The 13,885-nt window shown below is 50.4% G+C and overlaps 2 long non-coding RNA genes across 2 annotated transcripts; both read right to left on the bottom strand.

The window, feature by feature from the left end:
* Positions 1-215: 215 nt before the first annotated feature.
* LOC141918620 (uncharacterized) lies at positions 216-1,923 on the bottom strand. Its single transcript, XR_012621736.1, has 2 exons — positions 1,452-1,923; positions 216-1,328 (listed from the first exon to the last, which is right to left on the bottom strand). It is a non-coding gene; the product is annotated as an uncharacterized LOC141918620 (long non-coding RNA).
* Positions 1,924-2,706: 783 nt separating this feature from the next.
* On the bottom strand, positions 2,707-13,776 carry LOC141918254 (uncharacterized). Its single transcript, XR_012621630.1, has 3 exons — positions 13,441-13,776; positions 10,854-10,960; positions 2,707-3,169 (listed from the first exon to the last, which is right to left on the bottom strand). It is a non-coding gene; the product is annotated as an uncharacterized LOC141918254 (long non-coding RNA).
* Between the last annotated feature and the right edge of the window lie 109 nt (positions 13,777-13,885).

The raw sequence follows: 13,885 nt of genomic DNA, 5'->3' as shown, positions 1-13,885 counted from the left end.
TGTCTAATAGTTAGACCTAGACTACTGAGAGCCTGCTGGTCTCCTTGCCGGCTCTGAACTGTAACAGGCCAGAACAAGCCCCCCCACATGTCATTCACGGCTGCAGGCCTTGGTTTTGGAAACCAAAGACAAGACCAGACTGCGAATTTCTTCCCAGAAAACCCACCCACACATGTGGAAAGCAACACCACCTGCTTTGTTAGTAATACTGAGACTTTTTCTGCAGTTTTGATGCCTTTATTTCTTTTATTGTACAATAATTAGAGTTAGGGGGCTGGGATGTCTTGGGGACCATCCTGAGCCCCAGCTGCCGGCCCGGCCAAACCAGGGCCCCTGAGGGATGCTCCCAGGGTCACTGGTGGTGGCAGGGGGGCTTCTTGCGGGGCTGGGAGGGGTCTTCAGGGCTGCCACCCTCCTCTTTGGGGCTCACTGGGGCCCCCCAGGGCACCATTGGCTGCCCCAGCTGGGAGTGGAGGGCCCAGGCACAGCCTCCTCTGGGTCCTCCTGCAGCTCTTTTTGCTCCCCATAGGTGGGAATGGGGTAACTGGGGGGGTTGCTGGGCCCCCCTGAAGGGCTGGGCTGGGGGCAGGAGACTCCCCTTGGGAGGCAGCAGGGCGGGGAGCAGCCTTGGCACTGCCCTCCCACCCCCCGGCAGCACGGGCGTCCCGTGGTCCATCTGACGTCCGGCCTCCCCGCTGCACCGGCACACGACGGTGTGCACAAGCTGATGGACAAAGCTCCTCATGTGCCTGCCTGGGGTGTCCCACAGCAGCTGGATCAGAGCCTCCTTATCCGGGCCAAAGTAGTGCAGGCTAGATAAGACGAGGCTCTGCACTGCTGCTGCTTCCTGGGCATCCTTGAAGAGCTGCCCCAGCACCTGATGCAGTCAGGGCAGCAAGGGATGGAGGACTGCGGGCCAGTCGCAGAAGACGGATGCCCAGACGTAGGCACAGAAGCCGCCCACCGGAGCCACGGACAGCTGGGTGCGGCTGGGTGTCCGCGAGCTCCTCCTGTCAGGCGGACGATAAGTGATGGTGCTGCAGGTGGTGTGATGACTCCTCAAAGCTGTCGTCTGCCCACACTGAGTGCAAGATGGATCTCACCTTCCTCTTGCAGAGGGGGCACTCGGGCTTGCTCTCAGCCCACCGCACGATGCACGGGCAGCAGAATTGGTGGAGGCATGGCAGTACGTAGCTGGGCTTCTCCCAGCTGTCCAGGCATACTGGAGAGCAGTTCTCCAGCTCCGTGGCCATGCTCTCCACATGCTGCGGTGGGCTGGGGGGAGCTGGGGATGTCGAGCTGCTCCTGCTCACTGCACACTAGTCACACTAGAAAAGGAAAAAAAGACCACAATCATTTACTGCTCCAGGGAGGGGTGGAAGAAATGTCCAGGCCCCTCAAGAAGGAAACCCTCCCAGCTCCCCCGGGTGACAGTTCCCTGCACAGCTCACCTCTGGTGCTGCAAGCGCGCCTCCTGGGTGCCACGGCTGCTTGAACCAGGCAGGGCCGGGGAAAATCCTTCAATGGCTCTGGGGTCGGGCACTGACCTCACTTGCAGTGAGGAACTCCCGCCGCACCAGCAAAAGCCTCGCTCAACACTCCAACCTCGCATACTCGCTCAGCTGGAGCGCGGGCACGAGCCAGCTGGGTGAGACTTGGTGCCCGGATTCGAGCAGCGAGGGACGCGTGGTCACCATCCATCGCTTGGGAACGTCGCAGTACATCCCTCGGTGACATCAGAACCCATCGCTCGGTGTCCGAGGCGGGCGGGGGGACGCAGCGCCAAACAGCCCCAGCGCCTCCGCCTGCCGTGAGCCACCAGCGCGGCTCAGCGGAGCAGGCGGAGCCTTTTCCCCGCCAGACCCCCGCCGGGTCCGCGCCCCGCCGGCCGCACCGCCCCGGGACCGCCAACAAAATGGCCGCCCCGCGCCGCTCCTCAGGCGGGGCTCGCGCGCCCGCAGCCGCCGGGCCGGCCGCCAGGGGGCAGCTGCGCCCGCCCCGCCCCTCGTCCGCGGCCGCTGCGCGCGGGGCCGACACGACCCGCCGGGGGCTCCGCGGGGTCCCCCCGCCCGGCACCGCCCGTGTCCCCCAGACACCGCGCGTGCCCCGAACCCCTGCGGCGCCCGGCCAGGCCGCGGCCGGGGCAGCGCCTGGAGGGACTCGCCGCTCCCCGCCCCCGAGGCCGCATCCGGCTCCCCCGAGCGCGGCGCGGCCCGGCGGGATGCGGCAGGAGCGGGGGCCGTGCCGCCCCCCCGAGGGCCGCTCTGGTGCCCTGGGGACAGCGCTCGGCCAAGTGCCGGGGCCTGGTGTCCCCGCGGCCCGTGCCAGGTGCCGCTCGAGCCACAGGAGGCCGCGGGCCTGCAGTGACAGACCACTTCGGCAGGCCCTGGGCTCTCGTCTCCTGGTGCCGCCAGCCCTTCTTCCCACTCCCCGCTGCTCGGCCCACAGCCCGTGTGCGATGGAGGCCTGTGCCGGGGGGAGCAGGGCAAGCGGGCAGCCACCGATGGCCGGGCTCCTTCGTCTCTGTCCTCTCCCATGCAGCAGCAACCAAGAGCCACAGTGAGCTGCTGCTTCCCCTGAGAAAGGCAAGTTCTTCTGCCTCTCATGGGGGGCTCTGTGCCCCAAGTGCCTCCAGGTCTTGAGGTGACCCATGGGAAGGAGCATCCAAAAGACACGGGCAGGACCTGACTGCCTGACACCAGCAAATGCACATGGAGAGACATTTATGTGGGGAAGACTGAGCTCTGGAGACTCTTTGAGGCCACCAGCTGACCCGGCAGTGCTCTTTTTGGTGCTGGCCTCCCTGGCCCGATCTCCAGGGCTCTGCCCATGGATGGACATCTTTCCATTCTGGGAGGGTGGGGGAAGGCAGCACCCTTAGATGACAGTGCCTGTAGCTCTGGGAAAAAAACGAAACCAAGGCCAAAGCCCTGAGCTGGGAAAAAGTCAAATCCCTGGAGGAGCTACTGAGCCCGTGCAGCCTCCCCACAGCCTGCTTTTGTCTCCCCAAATACACGATCACCGGGGCTCTGCAGGCGAAGGAGGGGCTGAGAGTCATCAGCCACCACTGGGGCTCTTCTCTCCTGCTGCAAGGCGGGCTGGAGAAGGGGATCCCACCGTGCCGGGAGATGGTGCACTGCAAGCCCTGAGGAGCGTCTGCCACGGTGTTCTGCAGGGAGAGGACAATAGCATCCTGTTAGCATCCCTGTTTAAGCAGTACCATGCAGTCACCTACGGAGCTGATACAGGCATAAGTCACTAGTTCAGATACTATCAGAAGTCAGGGAAATCTCTGGACCTGGTGCTTGAATAGTATCTAGTGGGTAATGGGAGCATGTGCAAATGAGAGGCTTTGAAATTCAGAAGGGAATTTGTGCTTTTGCACATTTCTGTGTAAGAAAGAAGGTTGGCTTTTAATGTTTAAAATGAAGTTTTTTACACAGTAATTCCAGCAAGAGACGGCTGAGAGCTGCTGGGGTTAATGGCCCACGGTAAAGCTGATAAAGGGTTATCAGCTTTCCCATCTTGCCATTAATCTGCAGGAGCTTGTCTGATTAACAAAAGAAGCCCTGCAATTCAATATCACTACAGAGATATTGCCAGACTCCATTTCAGATGGCTGATAGCAGTAGGCATTTTAGCAAAGCCTGTTAATTAGATCAGTCTTGTTAAATAATATGTAACTTTAATGTGAACCTGGTCAAGAGATGATTTTTACTTTAGTACTTGCAATAACATGATGGTAGGCCCTAAGCCCACCATGTTCCTTGTGGTTCTGGCATGCTAGCCCATTCAGAAGGATACCCCCTTGCAGGAACTGGTGTGCATTAAGCTAATTGAAGAACAGACAAATGAGCAATAATGTGTCACACACACGTGTACCATCTTGTTACAGAACATTTGGGCGACTAGTACGACTGAGCTGGAATTAGACAGTGCTTTAGTAACGTCCCTATATTTCTCTCTTGCTGGCTGTCTTGCTCCCACTCTGCAGGAAAAGAAGGCTGCAAATGACTCTGGCAGGGTGTCGTCAGAAGCTGTGAAGCACATGGGACCCCTTCTTTCATGCCAAGACAGCACTGAATGCCCTGTGATTTACTGTTTTACTTTAAAGGCAGTCTTCTTGAGCTGTTCTGTTGTGTATTTTTAAGTCCCTGTATTGCTATTCCTGTAAGATTTGTGTGGCACTGGTATTAAATATCTGGCAAAGATAATCAGTCACTAACTCAATGAATGAATGAATGAATGAATTCACTAAATGGTCACTGTAGCTGATAGGGTGAATATTAAGTCTTCTGTATGAAAGTCTTTGCATTTTGTGCAGAAAACTTGAGCAGCAAAGTCAGGTGTAAAACTGTACACGTCAAAGCAACTCCACAACATCTCAGTGGATGTTATGTTGGTCTAGTTACATTGCTCGGTAGGATCAGTAAACTCTGGGGTAGAGAGCTCTTGATGTGCAACCCCGCTTGGACATCTGCATCAGTTCTGCATCACAGCTACAGCACGTCCACGTTACAGCTGCCTCATAGATGCATCACCTGGCAGTGAGTATCATGAAGCTTGAGGACTCCCCTGTTAAAGATGGGAAGACTGCAGAGAAAAGGCAGCTGTAGGCTAAGCACAGCAATTGCAGGCTACTGGTGGACTCAGGTCATCAACTAACACAATGCACATGCAAAAAGTAATCCATTAAACTAAATAAAGCACTGGGTCATTTTGTTCCTTGGGCTGAAAATGGTGTTCTCTGCTTCAGAGAACAATAGACGCATCACATTTTAGAAGGAAGCCTTTGTTTCAGGATTAATGTTCACACCTGTGATCACACATCAGGAGGTCTAAAGACCAGCTAGAAATTAATCTGGCTTCAGCCAGATATATACTATAAGTATGTCAACTGCAAAAGAAAGACCAGGGAGAGCCTCCATCCCCTGCTAAACGTGGGAGGAAACATGGTAACAAGTGATGAGGAAAAGGCTGAGGTGCTTAATGCCTTATTTGCCTCAGTCATTAATAACAAGACTAGTTGTACTGAGGGAATCCAGCCTCCTCAGCCAGAGGACAGAGACTGGGAGAACGACCCCCCCCACATTCCAGGAGGAGACAGTGACCTACTGCATCACATAGACACACACAAGTCTATGGGACCGGGTGGGATACACCTGAGGGTGCTGAAGGAGCTGTCTGGGGTGCTCGCCAAGCCACCTTCCATCATTTACCAGCAGTCCTGGCTGACCGGGGAGGTCCCGACAGATTGGAAATTGGCCAATGTGATGCCCATATGTAAGAAGGGTCAGAAGGAAGATCCGGGAAATTACAGGCCTGTCAGCTTGACTTCGGTGCCTGGGAAGCTGATGGAGCAGCTCATCCTGAACATATGCGGGGCAACCAGATGATCAGACCCAGTCAGTATGGGTTTATGAAAGGCAGGTCCTGCTTGACAAACCTGACACCCTTCTATGACAGGGTGACCTGCTTATTGGATGAGGGAAAGGCTGGGGATGTTGTTTACCTTCACTTTAGTAAGGCCTTTGACACCGTTTCCCACAGCATTCTCCTGGCAAAACTGGCTGCTTGAGGCTTGGATGGGCACACGCTTTGCTGAGTAAAAAAAACTGGCTGGATGGCCGGGCCCAAAGAGTGGTGGTGAACGGAGTTAAATCTGGTTGGTGGCTGGTCACGAGTGGTGTCCCCCAGGGCTCGGTTTTGGGGCCACTCCTGTTTAACATCTTTATTGATGATCTAGACGAGAGGATCGAGTGCACCCTCACACCCTCAGTAAGTTTGCAGATGACACCAAGTTGGGTGGGAGTGTTGATCTGCTCGAGGGTAGGGAGGCTCTGCAGAGAGACCTGGACAGGCTGGAGCGATGGGCTAAGGCCAACTGTAGGAGTTTCAATAAGGCCAAATGCCGGGTGCTGCACTTGGGCCACAACAACCCCCAGCAGTGCTACAGGCTTGGGGAGGAGTGGCTGGAGACCTGCCAGTCAGAGAGGGACCTGGGGGTGTTGATTGACAGCTGGCTGAACATGAGCCAGCAGTGTGCCCAGGTGGCCAAGAAGGCCAGTGGCATCCTGGCTTGTATCAGAAATAGCGTGGCCAGCAGGGACAGGGAAGTGATCTTACCCCTGTACTCGGCACTGGTGAGGCCGCACCTCAATTCCTGTGTTCAGTTTTGGGCCCCTCACTACAAAAAGGACATTGAATTACTCGAGCAGCAGCTGAGGGAACTGGGGTTGTTTAGTCTGGAGAAGAGGAGGCTGAGGGGAGACCTCATCGCCCTCTACAACTACCTGGAAGGAGGTTGCAGAGAGCTGGGGATGAGTCTCTTTAACCAAGTAATGAGCGATAAGACAAGAGATAATGGCCTCAAGTTGTGTCAGGGAAGGTTTAGACTGGATATTAGGAAGCATTTCTTTACAGAACGGGTTGTTAGGCGTTGGAAGGGGCTACCCAGGGAGGTGGTGGCGTCCCCATCCCTGGAGGTGTTTACGAGTAGCGCTGACATAGTGCTTAGGGATATGGTGTAGTTGGGAACAGTCAACGTTAGGTTAACGGTTGGACTGGATGATCTTCAAGGTCCTTTCGAACCTAGATGATTCTGTGACATGTGCATCAAAAGTAAGAAATGTCTTTCTGAGGGGTTCAACTAGACTACGGTGCAAACTGCTAGCAGTTCAACAGCTTGAAAGGTCTAGAGATCTTAGCCTAGTGCAGAGAAACTGTATCACAGTTTCACATCAGCTTTGTTTGAAGAGATTTGTTTCCAGTATCTGCCTGGAGCACAACAATGCTTCCTGCGGGAAGCAGTAAGTAAGGGAATATGTACTTCCACATGCATTGCCCATAGGCTGCACTGCAGCTATGCTGACATGTCAGAGCTTCTGGGGGGACCAGAGCTTATCTGAGCATTAGAAAAGTAGACTTCTAGTCCTGCTAGACCATGTTTCTTGTTCTTTGCCCCTCTCCAGGGCCTCTCTGGTCTTTTATGACTGACCAAGCTGTGACACCTTGGTAGTACTGACTTATAGCACCTGTGGACTTGAACATTTTCAAAGCTGGAGCTATGAAAGAAGCTGGCATAACCTTAAATGCCAGCAGGACTGAGACTTGCCTCCAGGTTCTTCTACACATGTCCCTTTAAATATTTATTACTCTTTCAACCATTGCTTTTGTTCAGTTTAAATCCTAAACTCTGGATATGGACTCCCTGTGCTGCTCAGGGCTGGAGAGAAGCTTTCACAGGGCTCTGTCTTCACTGGAGCATCCAGCGACCTATTTCTATTTCCTCAGGCTCACGTGTAGAGACTGCAGCAGAGATGTCTCACTGGGGATCCACTACTGCCACAGCAGGAGTCCTGCTCATAGAGCCAAAGCTTCTCCTGAGCCAGGGAAGATTCCTCTGACCTAGCCAGGGACAGGAAGGAGGTGACTACTGATCTCAATAATCAGATTAGAACACTGTGGAGAGGGAAGAATTAGAGACGTCTGATTCGGCTAACAAAACTTCATGCTTTCTCCTCTCCTACTGGCAAGTGGTGGCAGATGTGCTTCCTGCTGTCTTCCAGGGGCCCTACAATGGTCAGAAACTGTAGCCTGAAGACAGCTCTGCTAACAGGAGTGCTTATGTACGACAGGGACTCCGAACAGGAAAGAGAAGAGAGGAAGTGGTGAAGGTCCACTACTAAATTTATTGTATTAATCCTACTCCTGCTGGTGATACATGCATAATCAATTAAGTTAATTATTTTGCTGATGCCATTGTTATGAACTCCATGTAGGGGAACAGACATGCAGCTGGATTGCTTGTTTGCTTTATTTTTTTTTTTCCCTTTCATCTTTTCTTAATGACAGCATGGGTTGGATTTCCAAACCCTCTCAGCACTGGCCTAACTGCGCTCTCTGACAACTGCAATCAAATTCTTATTTGTCTAACTGCTAACACGTCTACCAGAGAGGTGCTGACTGACTGCAGCAGGAGCAGAATTGAAGTAGTTCAGGCTCCCCTAAAAATACCACTCTAAGAGATTACTGTAGGAAAATACTGTGATTCTTGGTCTGAAAGGCCAATAAATGTGACTTATTAGGGCCAATCTCAACAGATGAGGAACCTGAGTAAGGGAAGGAAACAGCTTTTTTGGTTATGTGGCAACTATAGGGGAGCAACCAGGACCTAATTTTCCTGAGCCCAAGCAGGCTGGTTGAACCTAAGCCTCACTGTTTAAAGTTACACCAAATGCCATTCTGTTGATGTCTTTGATTTCTCCCAAGACATCTCATCCTGCTTCAAAGCCCTTGACTATTTGATAACTATTGACGGTAAGCAACAAGAACAGCATCCCTCTCCAGAAAAGATGATGTGGTGAGCTGTAGCAATTTGTGAATATGCCCTGCCTCAGCTCTGCCTAAGCCTTTAGCATTGGCTCAACTCCTTTTCTCTCGATGGTGATGACAGTGGACTCCTGCTGAGCTCAGAATACTTAAGATAAATCTTCAGTTCTTTGGCAGCACGCATCCTATCCCACCCTCTTCTGATTTGTGTGTCAGTAGACATGGACCCAGTCTTCACGGAGGGACTGGAAAACATCTGTCTCTATGGGTACCAGCAAAATGTCACTCCTTTACTGCAGCTGATGCACCACTGATTGCCTAAAGCAATTGTGGAGGTCAAAACTGCTGAGATGTTTGCAGATCTCAATGCAGAGCTGGGCTCAAAGAGAACAAAACATGATTTCAATGATGAATTGAAAGGAAAGCACTGACATAAAGAGAGTGATAGGCCTCTGTGTGTGCTCAGCACGGTGCGTGGTGCTCAAGGCAATCAGGGCCAGGTTCCGGCCATAGGAAATGTCGTTTCATTGAGTTATAATGGCTGGCACAGGGCACTTTGAACCTGTTTGAAACTAATCTTTAAGACCTTCCAGACATGTTCAGGGATGAAAATTCCAAGGACCATCAGGTAGGAAGACACCTTCTCTGCTTACAGAGGTAGAGCCCATTACAGCCAGAAGGTAAGACTCAATGGAAGAAAGACTGCCAGCTGCTTGCTGTCTTCCTCTGGTCGTTTCCCATGTGCTGCTATCAGACAGGACACTGGCTTATGTGCAGCTTTGGTCTTGGTAGTAAAGCTGCCAGTTTTTCCTTCTCCCTGTGCAGGTGCTTCACAGCAGTCCTTGGGCAACTAAGGCCAAGGTCTCAGGCACACTTACTCTCCTTAGTTCACGTGGCTTTGTACCAAAAGACAAGGCAATTGATTTACTTTTCATCTTCACCTTGGAAGCAAAGGCAATGGTATGCATAGAATCTGCGTCTGAAGCACATTTTCCTTCTTAGGAGATTGTGACACCTCTGCAGTTCTGAGACTGTCACATTCCAAAATGCAAAGAACAGAGGGATTTCAACCCCAGCTACAAAACACATCAGCAGCTTTGGGCTTTCTCTCTTTCCAACCCCCACCCCCCCATTTTATTTGATTCTTCCTTAAACCCAGAGGTGATGGCATTGAAGACAATGAGAAGACCCTGGAGAGAAATGGAGGAAAGAAGAATCCAGTATTTCCGTAATGAAAATTGAGCAGACTAATGTGAGGAGACTCTTATAGTCTTAATTTTGCTTCTGGGAAATCAACACACAGATTGTGTGTTGATTTCCCAGAAGAAAGCAGCAATTAATACTTCATGGTGTAGAAAATCCTTCCCTTCTGGTTGGTTCAAGACCTGCAGGCATTCAGACTCAACTCTCCCATTGCTATTTTCCTGGGAGATGGCCTACTGCAAGATCTAGCAAGGTTCAAAAACCAAGTGTGATTCTTTTTTCCCATTGCAACAGTCAGAGCTGTTTGAAGAAGACAAAAAAGAAAATCTAAAAGGAAATTTAACACCCCCAGTGCTCCTACCATTGGTTATATTGTCAAGGCCAGACAAAACTGTGATTTGGCTGCAGGTAAATGATTTGTTCAAACCTGACTTATGAGAGGTTCTAAGTCACTGCAGCTTTACCTGTTATTTGCTTGACAGGATTCTGGTAGAAGCAAACCAAAAATAAAGAGAAGTGTCCAGAGGAAAACTGGAGGAAACAAACTTGGAAGACAGATTTTGACTCCTTTCAGGAGTATACTTGCAAGTTTTACTGCTGATTTCTTTCCATCTAAAATGTTGCACCAGGAATGCTGATACCATGAATACCCACAGCAGCCCTTCTAGTTGCTGTATATAAAATAGCAAAAAAACACGGGAAGCAGGAAACAGCAGCTGTAATCACATTATGGACAGCTGCATTTTCAACTAGCTTTGCACTTCAGACCAAAGAAGGTAGAGACAAATCTGTGATGGCACTCTCTGTGACTCTGAATTTATCCTGGTCATTGGGATATTTCAGATGGAGATGTTCATGAAGGAATTCACCATACCACTAGTCCTGCAGGCTCCTGAGAAGTGCCAGCCTGGCATCAGTGCACATGCACCCTGATTCCCAACTACCTGAAAGGAGGTTGTAGTGAGGTGAGTGTCAGTCTCTTCTCCCAAGTAACAAGAGGAAATGGTCTCGAGGTGCACCAGGGGAGGTTTAGATTGGATATTAGGAGAAAATTTCTTCACTGAAAGGGTTGTCAACACTGGATCAGGCTACCCAGGGAAGTGGTGGAGTCACCATCCCTGGAGGTATTTAAAAGACTGTAGATGTGGCACTTAGAGACATGGTTTAGTGGTGGACTTGGCAGTGTTAGGTTAACAGTTGGACTCAATCTTAAAGGCCTTTTCCAACCTAAACAATTCTATGATTCTATGACTTTTAACACTAAGATGTAAAACTACTGATGTAACCCACTAGTGTAGATGAAAGATTATTACTCTTACCCATATCTGCTCTTACAGGGAAGGATGGGATAGGAAGGAGTGCTTCAGGGACTTCCTTGAGCTCCTTTCATTTCCTTCAAGGAAGTAATTCACAAAAAAGGCAGGGTCTGAAATGAGAAATGCAAGGATTTGCCTCACTATGTATTAGGTTGGAATTGGGATGCTGAGATATCTTTTCCTTAGTATCTAGAATACAAAATTTCTAATGGCATAGGAAATCCCAACATGTGGAAAGTTTAGAATGCCTTATTTTTAAACTGAGTAGCAAGATCTTGTTGTAACTGCTAGCACTTACATAAAGTGGAATTCTTTTCTGCTTGGGGAAGAAGGGTAGGGAGAAGGGAGCAAAGAGATTGTGGACAGCTGCCATATCTATTTCCATGTGCAAGAGACTGGGAAGAATTAAAGATGAAATTATTTTATTCGAAATGCCTGTACTAGTTGACTGGGCTCAAAACTGTACAGCGTTGAGATGCTTTCATGTAATGCAGTCATCATTTGGTGACACCCACTATTCATGAAGAACTTAATCCATTTCCAATGTAGTCTGTAAATTGTTGTGCAGTTATGACTGGTAGCAAAAGAATAAGAGGAAAGGAATGAAGCTGATTCCCTCTTCACTGGTGCTGCAGGCTGTATTCAGGCAACCCCAAAGCTGTTTGGGCTCCCCCAGTTAATGCTAAACACAGAGTCTCCCTTGAAATGTGAGGGTTAGCATTATCAGGGTCTTTTGTTTAAGGAGAACAATGGATTTTGTATTGTACCATGAAAGGGTGTATCTTTTGAGGGACAGGAAGAACCTGCTGTCTGCCTGGTAATCCAGCATTTTAGGATGTCACTTCTTTAAACCCAGTATCAGCTTATCATTTGCTCAGAAACCAACCTATGTGGGAACCTGCAGCTGCTAACCTTGCCTCTGACTCCAGGAACACAGACCAGGCATTCAAATGCTTTCACTGCTGTTGCTGATGTCTATCCTACCCGCTGCACCATACCAGTGGCTGCAATTACTCAGCACTCCAGAATCTGTCACTTCCAGGAATTTTGATTAGTCATTATCTTCTGAAGATTTGTGAGAAACCCCTTCAGACTAGTTCCCTTAAAATTGCTCTGCACATAACTCAGGGTTCCTTCACTGTACTTGGAATTTCGCAAGGCTTTTGATACTGTCTCTCACAGTATCCTTCTGGACAAAATGCCCAGCACACAGCAAGAGAAGTTCATAATATGTTGGGTGAGCAATTGGCTGACAGGTCCAACTCAAAGTTATAGTAAATGGGGTCACAAGAGGTTTGTGTCCAGTCACCAGTGGGGTTCCCCAGGGCTCAGTTTTAGGGCCAGTGCTCTTATGTTTTTATAAATGAGCTGAATGCAAGAATCAAATGTACATTAGCTAAATTTCCCAATGATACTATATTAGGAGGAGCTGTGCACTCCCTTGAGGGTAGAGAGGCCTTGCAGAGAGGTATGGATAGACTAGAGAGATGGGCAGTCACCAACTCTATGAAATTTAACAAGAGCAAGTGCAGGATTCTCCACCTGGGATACCGTAATCCTGGTTATACATACAAATTGGGGGATGCGAGGCTGGAGAGCAGCTCTGTGGTAAGAGATCTGGGGGTCTGAGTTTATGGCAAGTTGAATTGGAGTCAACAGTGTGCCCTCAGAGCCCAAAGGGCCAACTGTGCCCTGGGGTGCATCAAGCACAGCATAGGAGGCCAGTGGAGGGAGGTGACAGTCCCACTCTACACTGCACTGGTGCAGCCCCATCTGGAGTACTGTACAGTTTTGGGTGCCTCAGCATAAGAAGGTGTCACAGATGGAGTCATTCACTTCACTCGGAAAAGAGAAGCAACACTATACCGTATTGATATAACAAAGTTCAATGATAAATGCAACAGTGGTTTAACAAGACTCGATGGCAAGGTACACTTGGTATTTACTACATAGGGGACAGTGTCAGACAAAACTGTCAGGAGACCCTCCTGTTGAGTCATGAGGTTCAGAAAGGACTCCTCTGCATTTTAAACTTCTTTGCAGAGAGGAGTCTGGGTGCAGTTGGATCCAGACTTAGTCCCAGACTTGGTTAGCAGTTTATGTCTAAAGGACTATATATGTGCACAATCAATCCTTTATATCACTTGGTTACGATTTCAAAGTTTAGCATGCTATTAATCACTTACCAAAAATCTGTTGTGCCAAGGCATCTCTCCATCTCGAGGAGCAACCTTGAGAGGTGTCTCTACATGAGGGGAGATGCTGGCGTGCAGCCCGCTGCCATGCAGAAAGCTCAACGAGCCCTGGGCTGTTCACTATTTATAAAGTAAGATGGATGACTTACAGGCACATTTGCATACCAGCTAGACATCTGGCTCACCGTTCCAGACAGCCCTTGGCTACCGTCTTGCCATAATGTCCCCTAAAGTCCAGAGTAAGCTGCATGCAGCCATCATAACCCCCACTGGTGGTTATGGCTTAAGCAGAAGGGGTGTGGGGGGGGCACACTGCCACAGGGCATCGAACTACTCGAGTGTGTCCAGAAGAGGGCGCGACCAAGATGACAAAAGGCCTCAAGGGCAAGACTTACAAGGATCAGCTGAGGTCCCTTGGCTTGTTCATCTTAGAGAAGGCTGAGGGGCGCCCTCATGGCAGTCTACACCTTCCTCATGGGGGGCAGCGGAGCGGGAGCTGCTGATCTCCTCTCTCTGGTGACCAGCGACAGGACACGAGGAAACAGAACAAAGCTGCGTCAGGGGAAGTTCAGGTTGGACGCCAGGAAAAGGCTCTTCACCGAGGGTGGTCGGTCCCTGGAACAGGCTCCCTAGGGAAGTGGTCACAGCACCAAATCTGTCAGAGTTCAAGGAGCGTCTGCACGATGCTCTTAGTCATGTGTTTAGCTTCAGGGCTCCTGCGAGGAGCAGGGAGTTGAACTCAGTGATCTTCGTGCGTCCCTTCCAACTCGAGAAATTCTGCGATTCCATGAAGATTTAGTCGCGGCCTTCCGAGCACCGACGGGAGAAGGGCATGAGGCC

This window comes from Strix aluco, chromosome Z (genome assembly GCF_031877795.1).
Source record: "Strix aluco isolate bStrAlu1 chromosome Z, bStrAlu1.hap1, whole genome shotgun sequence".
NCBI lineage: Eukaryota > Metazoa > Chordata > Aves > Strigiformes > Strigidae > Strix > Strix aluco.
Note: the sequence above shows the minus strand (reverse complement) of the source record. Positions and strands in the feature narration are given on the sequence as shown.